Source organism: Montipora foliosa, chromosome 7 (assembly GCF_036669935.1).
Source record: "Montipora foliosa isolate CH-2021 chromosome 7, ASM3666993v2, whole genome shotgun sequence".
Classification (NCBI taxonomy): Eukaryota; Metazoa; Cnidaria; class Anthozoa; order Scleractinia; family Acroporidae; genus Montipora; species Montipora foliosa.
Genome location: NC_090875.1, coordinates 22,181,446 through 22,188,945, shown reverse-complemented (window position 1 = coordinate 22,188,945; position 7,500 = coordinate 22,181,446). Strand labels below are relative to the sequence as shown.

Sequence of the window (7,500 nt, the reverse complement as noted above, 5' to 3'; positions counted from 1 at the left end):
TCTTCCAAACCGTTTTCCACCTGAACACGAAAAGCGTTGACTGTGTAAGAACTATAGTTGATGTAGTATGGCCGTGTAGCCGCGTGGAGCCACAGAAAAGCGCTCGAAAAATGAAGCCTCGTTTATGTTTAGGTGAGTTTACCTGGGTTGAGCTTGCAATCCAATAAAAAAAAAAACCAGTACCTGGTCAGCGGTCAACTTAAAAAAAAAAGCCAGCTGACTTCGATGAGCTCTAAGCTTGAGCCCGCGATATGATCACATGATACTGGTCAGCGCATACCTTGTTTTGACAGGTGTGAATTTAACAAAACATTGATGTGCAATATCAAGGATGTATGCTGTAAACTAGCATGATATGATACTGGTCACATTGGCATACATAGAGGGGTGGACGTACGTACGTACGGACGGACGTTCCATGACGTCATGGCTATAAAACCAAGATTTCTCGCATCGATGGGTTACCATATTTTCTTAACAATGGTGCTCCGCGTGCGCGCGCCTTGGGCGCGCGCGGAGCTCCGCTATGATTAATTAACCCTACATTTTTACTCACTAACTGAGATGCACCGACAACAGACGAAGATCGAAAATTGTAACTAACAACCCACAAAAAAAACGAAATTTTAACTGACTACCGACATTCAGACCCTCTCTTATTTTATGATGCCACATCAATAAAAATTATGTCACCGTACGTTAATACTTGTTACTAATTTTACGCTTACAATCTACTCAGCAAGCAACCGTCTTTCAATTTCTTACGGCACATTTTTCCTCATTAAACCATGGAACACGAGGTCTCTGGACGATCGTCCGTTTGTCATTAATGGAGCAAGGTTGTACAAGGCAGTTTTCAGGGTGTCATTATAAGATGTTACGAGTTCCTGTAGGTCATCTGATGGATTCTGACATAACTCAGAAGAAGCCAAGTCCTCATTGAGAGAGTCTGCGTTAACTAAGTGCAGTTTTCAGTTTTTATCTACATGAATGTCCCCCGATAACAGAAGCTGCTCTCGGCACAGTAGTACGGACTCAAGATAATCTGCGCACTCCGAGAAAAAAGTACTGGTAGGAAACTTGTGTTCATCGGAGTACGGTGGATGATCCACTCAGAAAACTCAAAAGATTCTTTCTCGCCCGCATCGATCTTTTTTACATGAAGGAAGTGTCGATATATGAAGCGCCGTTGCGACACCAGTGCGGCAAGTGCGTGGATGGTCACAAAGTTTGTAGCGAGTTGGGCACAACTCAATCCTAACTGCATCATCATTCGCATTTAGCCAAGTCTCTGTGATTGCAAACAGATCTACTTTACATTCACAAACAAAGTCAAAATGTCCGCTGATTTATTCCTCACAGATTGTGCCTTCGTTAATCAAAAAGACAACGGGAGGTTGAAATCCCTAAACAAAGGCAGGTGATTAAAGACAATGAGGTTGGACGAGTTTCTTGATTGTGTAAACAATGGCCGGCCGGTGTTTTGCGAGTACCATACGAATAAAGAGTGGATACAATGCCTTCGTCCGCAGGGCCAGGATCAAGCAGGCAGTGAAATGTTGCTGCTGAATTTGAATAGTACAAACATGGACGTCTATGACGTCTGATCTAGGCATTCCAGGCCGAGAAAGATAACAATTAGTCCTTGTTAGTGAAAAGGGTCTCACTGTTTGTGATAGTCCTATCGGTTGCTATTGTTCCCATTCCAAGAGGGTAGGAATGACAATAAGTGCTTGTTAGCACTGAAAATAGATTCCATTGTTGTCCGCAAAATTTGCATCGACACCCGCATTTGATCAAGATAGAATCAGCCACACAGAAAGCTTCTGAATTTCTGGAGTAGACGTCGATTTTTCAGTGAAAACAACCGTCGAGGATGGACTCCAGATGTTTAGACATGTCCTAGTGCGTAATAAATCTCCAAAATAGCGACCGGAGAGAAGAAATGAAACGAAAACGACAGAGCTCAGAAAACCGTGGCTGCTCCGTTCAAGCATGACGCACAGTACACGGGTCGGTGAAGAAAAATCACGTTTTCCAGGCGTCAGTGTTTTCGTCATAACCGTTCAACCTTGGCAAATAGCCAAAGATAATTGACCAATCAGAGCGTAAGTCTATATAATCAGGGCCCGGTTGTTCTAACGCTAATCCCAGATTAAACATTAATCAAAGAGTATAATTCTCTACTCCCCAATGCTGTTCAACGCTGATATTCGGCAAACCTTTTTACTAGAAGAAGTCGATTAAAAAAAACAATAATAATAAGCAAAAGAAACTTTCCTCAGAGAGTTGAAAACATGAAACAAAAGTTGACGCTAATCCTGGATTAAGTTAATCGGCTTTCAAACAACCCACGTGAGGGGGCGGTTCCTCGAAGACTGATTAGCGTTAACCGTTGGTTACGAGGGGTCAAAACTTTGAGGTTCCATGGTATTAAACGCTAATTAGCGCTAACCATGATTCAGCAACCGGCCCTTTGCGTATCACAATAAGTGGCATGATATGTTACTGGCACTGCTCTCTTTTTTGTGAATGCCAGAAATATTGCCAAAGTTTAATTAGAAATTGCGCTACTAAATCCCAAATTCCAATTCGGTGCACGTGCATGATAGCGACTCAGAAGTGAGTGCAAAAGTAAGAACAGTATTGTAACTAGGAAAACGGGCAAGGAAAATGCTTCCGGAAATTCCCAGTCCCAAATCTATTGGAAGATATAATTGGTCTCTTGAGCCGGAAAGAATATAATCGTTTTGCCTTAACTATACTTGAATACTGCAAAACATTTCTCGTTATGTTCGAGTATTGTGTTTTATTATTATTATTATTATTATTATTATTATTATTATTATTTTTATGAAAATTGTACACGCTTGCTCTAAATCCTTTGCGAAAATTTACGCCAAAGCAATCGGCTTAACTCCTGGTGCGCAAGTGAACCAGATGTCAAATAGCCTATGGGGTCGTTCCCTCTTTAAGAGGAAAGGTGAGATTCTTGGTTCAACAGTTTGAAGACAGCGAGCTTGTAAGATCATAAAGATGGGATGTTAGACTGATGTTAGAGAGGCCATGTTTGACTGAATTGTTTTCTTTCTGCCACCAGCTTAATTGCTCTTTAGCTTGCACGCTAAATACTTCATTTCACGTTCAGGCGTAAGGTTTCAATTCTCCCAAAAAGGAAATTAAGGCTGCCTTGGCCTTTAATTAAAGCAAAAAACTGAGGGGAAGCGATATTGCGGATAATCTCCCTGACTTAACTTAATCCTGTGAATTATAACTGAGAGCTCACAAAAAAGCCAGGATTAGCTTACATGTAAATGGTGTGCTAACCAGATTTATGAATATGAATGATCCGGAAACCCAAGAAAGTTATGTGCTCGGGACATTAGATGTTTGGAGATACATAATACTCTTTTGTAAGTTTTCAGCAGCATGCGACTGGTTCCCTTCGACTTACAGAAGCGGAGAAACAGAAGAAAATGAAAAAGAGAAATAGAAGAGAATAGACTCTTGAAAAATCAGTATGTTAACGGTGTAAAAAGGTTGCTGTTATTCATCGTGGGGAAGTACAATACTAATAAAGCATTCTCGTTTGTCTCACGATGTGGTCACTTGCGATGTAGTTCGCTATACTGCTAGTCTTTATCAGGGGATGAGGTCCACTAGTTACGCGTCACCTTTTAAAGCAGGATGCTCCGCTGTGATTGGTTGGTTTTCAGCAGCTGTGATTGGTGCATTTCGATGCTCGCTGTTTCGGTGTTCCCACCAAGGGCGCAAGCAGAATCGCTGACCTTGCATCCATGAGATTCCTAACGGAACAGATCAGACTGACACAGATGGCCAAGGGAGATGCAAAGAAGGAAGCATAATCGACACTGCACAAAGTATAACATCCGCTCTCTCGACAAACGACACCAACAGGATAATAGAACAGATCAAGACCAATACCCAGCGAGTCTTTAACACCACCAAAGACAGACATAAGCAGAAATATAGAGATAGCCCTACTCAAGAAAGGACTGAACTTCGCCGTAACTCCTGCGTACATTCCTGCCACGGAGATAATCGCCAAGGTCGAATCAGCCACCAGACAACTCGACGCTGAACAAGCAGACACTGTCAGGAGGGCTGTTAACAATATCCTTCAACAGGCAGAACCACCAGAGCCCAACATCACGACGGAAATGCAAGACGCCCTTAAACGCTTAAAGAAAACGAGTCCATCATGGTGCTCCCAGCGGACAAAGGGCGCGCCAGCGTAGTCATGCATGGGTACCGACATCTATCACACTAAGATGTCTACCCTTATCGAGAACGGACCGTACCAGCTGCTCAACAAAGACCCGACAGACCGTCTGACACGGATGTTTTCCGAAAAGCTACTAACCTTGAAGCCAAGAGGATATCTATCAGAGGCCGTTTACAACAAAATCAGACCTCGACACAAACAGCCGCCTAGAACCTACGTTTACCAAAGATTCACCAGGCCTATGTACCCTTAAGACCTATTGTGTCATGCGTTAACACCTTCGCATATGATTTATCTGCTTACTTAGCTAACATCTTATCTCCTTAAACAGGTAACTCGGGTTTCACGGTTACTATTTGAGCTCACTTCGTATCCACCATTAGCAGCGATACTATCCTAGACAACGAAATCGTGGTGTCTTTCGACGTAGAGTAGCTGTTTACCAACGTTCCTATCGACGCCGCTGTATAGTACAAACCGCGCTACAGAATCTAGAGCACGACCCCAGTCTTTCGGACCGCACGACGCTAACACCTGTTCAGATCCCTGACCTCCTGAATTTCGTATTGAGATGTGCATACGCTACTTTGACGACTCTTTCACCATCCTGGATCGCGGAAACGTTGATAGCTTCTTACAGCATCTGAACAACCAGCAGCCTTCTATTCGCTTCACCATGGAGACAGAGAACGACTACAAAATCGCTTTCATTGAGACCGCAGTTTCAAGAGAGCCGGAGGGTCGCCTCACCACCAGCGTGTACAGGAAGCCTACGCGCACTGATCAGTACCCACCACCCGCAATCTGTAAAACGCGGTATTGTCAAGTACCTTTACGAGCGCGCTAAACGTCTCGTAACAAAAGCCTCTGTTATCTCCAAGGGGAAGAAGTACCTGTCTTCTGTTCTTGTCTCTAATGGTTACCCTCTTTAAAAATAATAAAAAAGTTAACACTGGCTAAAATATTGTGTTGGACGTTTCGGCAACTGCTGTTGCCTTCCTCAGCAGGGATAAAAAATGCAAAAATCTAACGGCGTCCTGATGGTACACGATGCGTATTAATATTAAATCGCACCTCAAACGAATATTTCAAAATAAAATAAACAATAAAAAACAAAGGTCTCCAGAGCATTCTAAAATATTTCTACAAATTCTTTATGTTATTGTAAACGTTTGGAAGTGCTATGTGTTCGTTTATAGCATTCGTGTCTCGCAAGGAATGCCAAGCCTCAAGAATAAGTCTTTGTCGCCATGCCGATGACCTGTCAACAATTTCGACGTTCATCAAGTCTATTTGGTGATTGTAGCACATGTGGTGTTTGGCCAACAAAGAGTTTCCATCTAATGTTGCTATGGCCCTTGTGTGCTCTTTGACGCGTGTTTTGAGCGCGCGATGTCTGACCGATGTAAACACAATCACAATCTTTGCATTTGATCTTGTACACGATTCCTCTGGAGGCCTCCCTCTCGATCTTGTTTTTTGGTTTTTAAAGTATGTTTGAGATTGTCCGAATAGGTTTATGAGCGACCTTGATGATGAAATCTCGAAGAACCCTCGCGAACCCTCCCTTCAAATCTCATCACCACCCCCAACATAAATACTCGGTCGTACGCACCCTCATGGATCGCGCAAAGAATATCCCATCCACCGAAGAGGAAGCTGTACGAGAAACTAAGAGAGCAGCAGAAGCCCTTACCGCTTATAATTACCCTGCCAATTTCATCTACAATGGTCGCCAACGAAACAGACAAGAAGAAGTGAATGATTCTGACCAGCGCGGTATGGTTGTTTTGCCCTATGCCAAAGGATTCTCCGAGAAAATCGCGAGGGCTAGGGTTAGGGTTAACCCTGCTGAGGAAGGTAACAGCAGTTGCCGAAACGTCCAACACAATATTTTAGCCAGTGTCAAATTTTTTTATTATTTTTAACATGCCTGGCTACACACCAAACGGTTACCCTCTTTCTTTCTTGCAGAAAATCACCAAGACCATTAAACCGAGTAGCAGTGCTGAGCCTACGATCGAGTACGAATCTGCTGCGGTTTTATCCTATGTCAAAGGCCTATCCGAACAACTTCGCTGCTGCTTAAAGCAACAAGGCATAAGCGCTGTTTTCAAGTCGGAGACTACATTAAGATCATATCTAGTACGACCGAAAGACGCTGTGGAGCCAACTAAACTACTTTACTTTACTTTACTTTACTTTAGGAATTTCTGGGTGGGGATGTGCCGCTGGGACCCTGGAACCCTTAGCCTATACCAGAGCTAGTTTCAGCTAGATTTTGCTACCCTATACTAGAGTAAACTCCCCGAATCACTCCAATCCTAGAGTAGCTGTTTTCCAGAAACTGAGGTCACTAGCACAATCTAAAGCAAAGCCATAACAAAACCTTTGCCAGAATCACTTCTTTCTTAAAAAAAGATTTATTTATACTTGTCCAATGCCAAGCACGTACGTACGCATTACCAAGACAATAAATTGTTTAGGATTCTCATTGACTTGCGCAATTAGGATCACAATCGTGCAGCCTTTAAAACTGTTTTTAGTACTACCTTGCTTAAGATACAGTATTATGATGACGATGATTATCAATAATTGACAATCATGACCATCGTAATTTTTATTTATTTTTAAATGGCCATGCAATCTAAAGTTACTCCTTTTTTTCAAGTCCTGTCTCTCTCTACCCAATGACATAGCAGACATGTGCAGACTGCCTTGGTACTAGAACTAAGAGTTGAATTTGGTAAGGCCTTACCTTACAGTACTAAGGAATTCATGTTGGACACAGCTATAAGTACGTATTGGTCATTCGCCAAGTTTGTGTGGTTAAGATGGCTGCATATTGGCCAAGTAGCTTTGTTGCATGTTTAGGGACAGACAAGCGAGGTCCATAAACATGCAAAAGAATGAGGCCAATATCCAGCTATCTTGACCAAACAAGCTTGGTCAATAACGGATTTATTATAATTATGGCCAAAGCTTTTTTTGCTTGAAAGAGCATACCAGTGCACCTAAACGCAGATATGTTTGGCTTCTTTTACGACGCACAACTTGCTATTAGTCGGCAAAACAAGCAGTCATATGGATCTACAGCCAAGCTGGGAGAGGCTTGTGTCCAGTCTTAAGTTGATGTCTAAAACTGGTTTTTGATTCAAAATTTCTTCGAAAACTGAAATGCAAAGCACTTTGTGACCTTAAATGAAGAATAGACACATGCCTCTCACAGCTTGGTTGTGAGCCCAAATGACTCC

The 7,500-nt window shown here is 42.5% G+C and overlaps 1 protein-coding gene and 1 pseudogene across 1 annotated transcript in view; both read left to right on the top strand.

Annotated features, from left to right (window-relative positions):
- The window catches only part of LOC138010029 (uncharacterized), a 14,975-nt pseudogene extending 10,294 nt beyond the window's left edge, over nucleotides 1–4,681 (top strand).
- LOC138011364 (solute carrier family 41 member 1-like) overlaps nucleotides 1–7,500 on the top strand; it is a 330,107-nt gene that overhangs the window by 314,153 nt on the left and 8,454 nt on the right. The gene's annotated exons all lie outside the window — the stretch shown is intronic.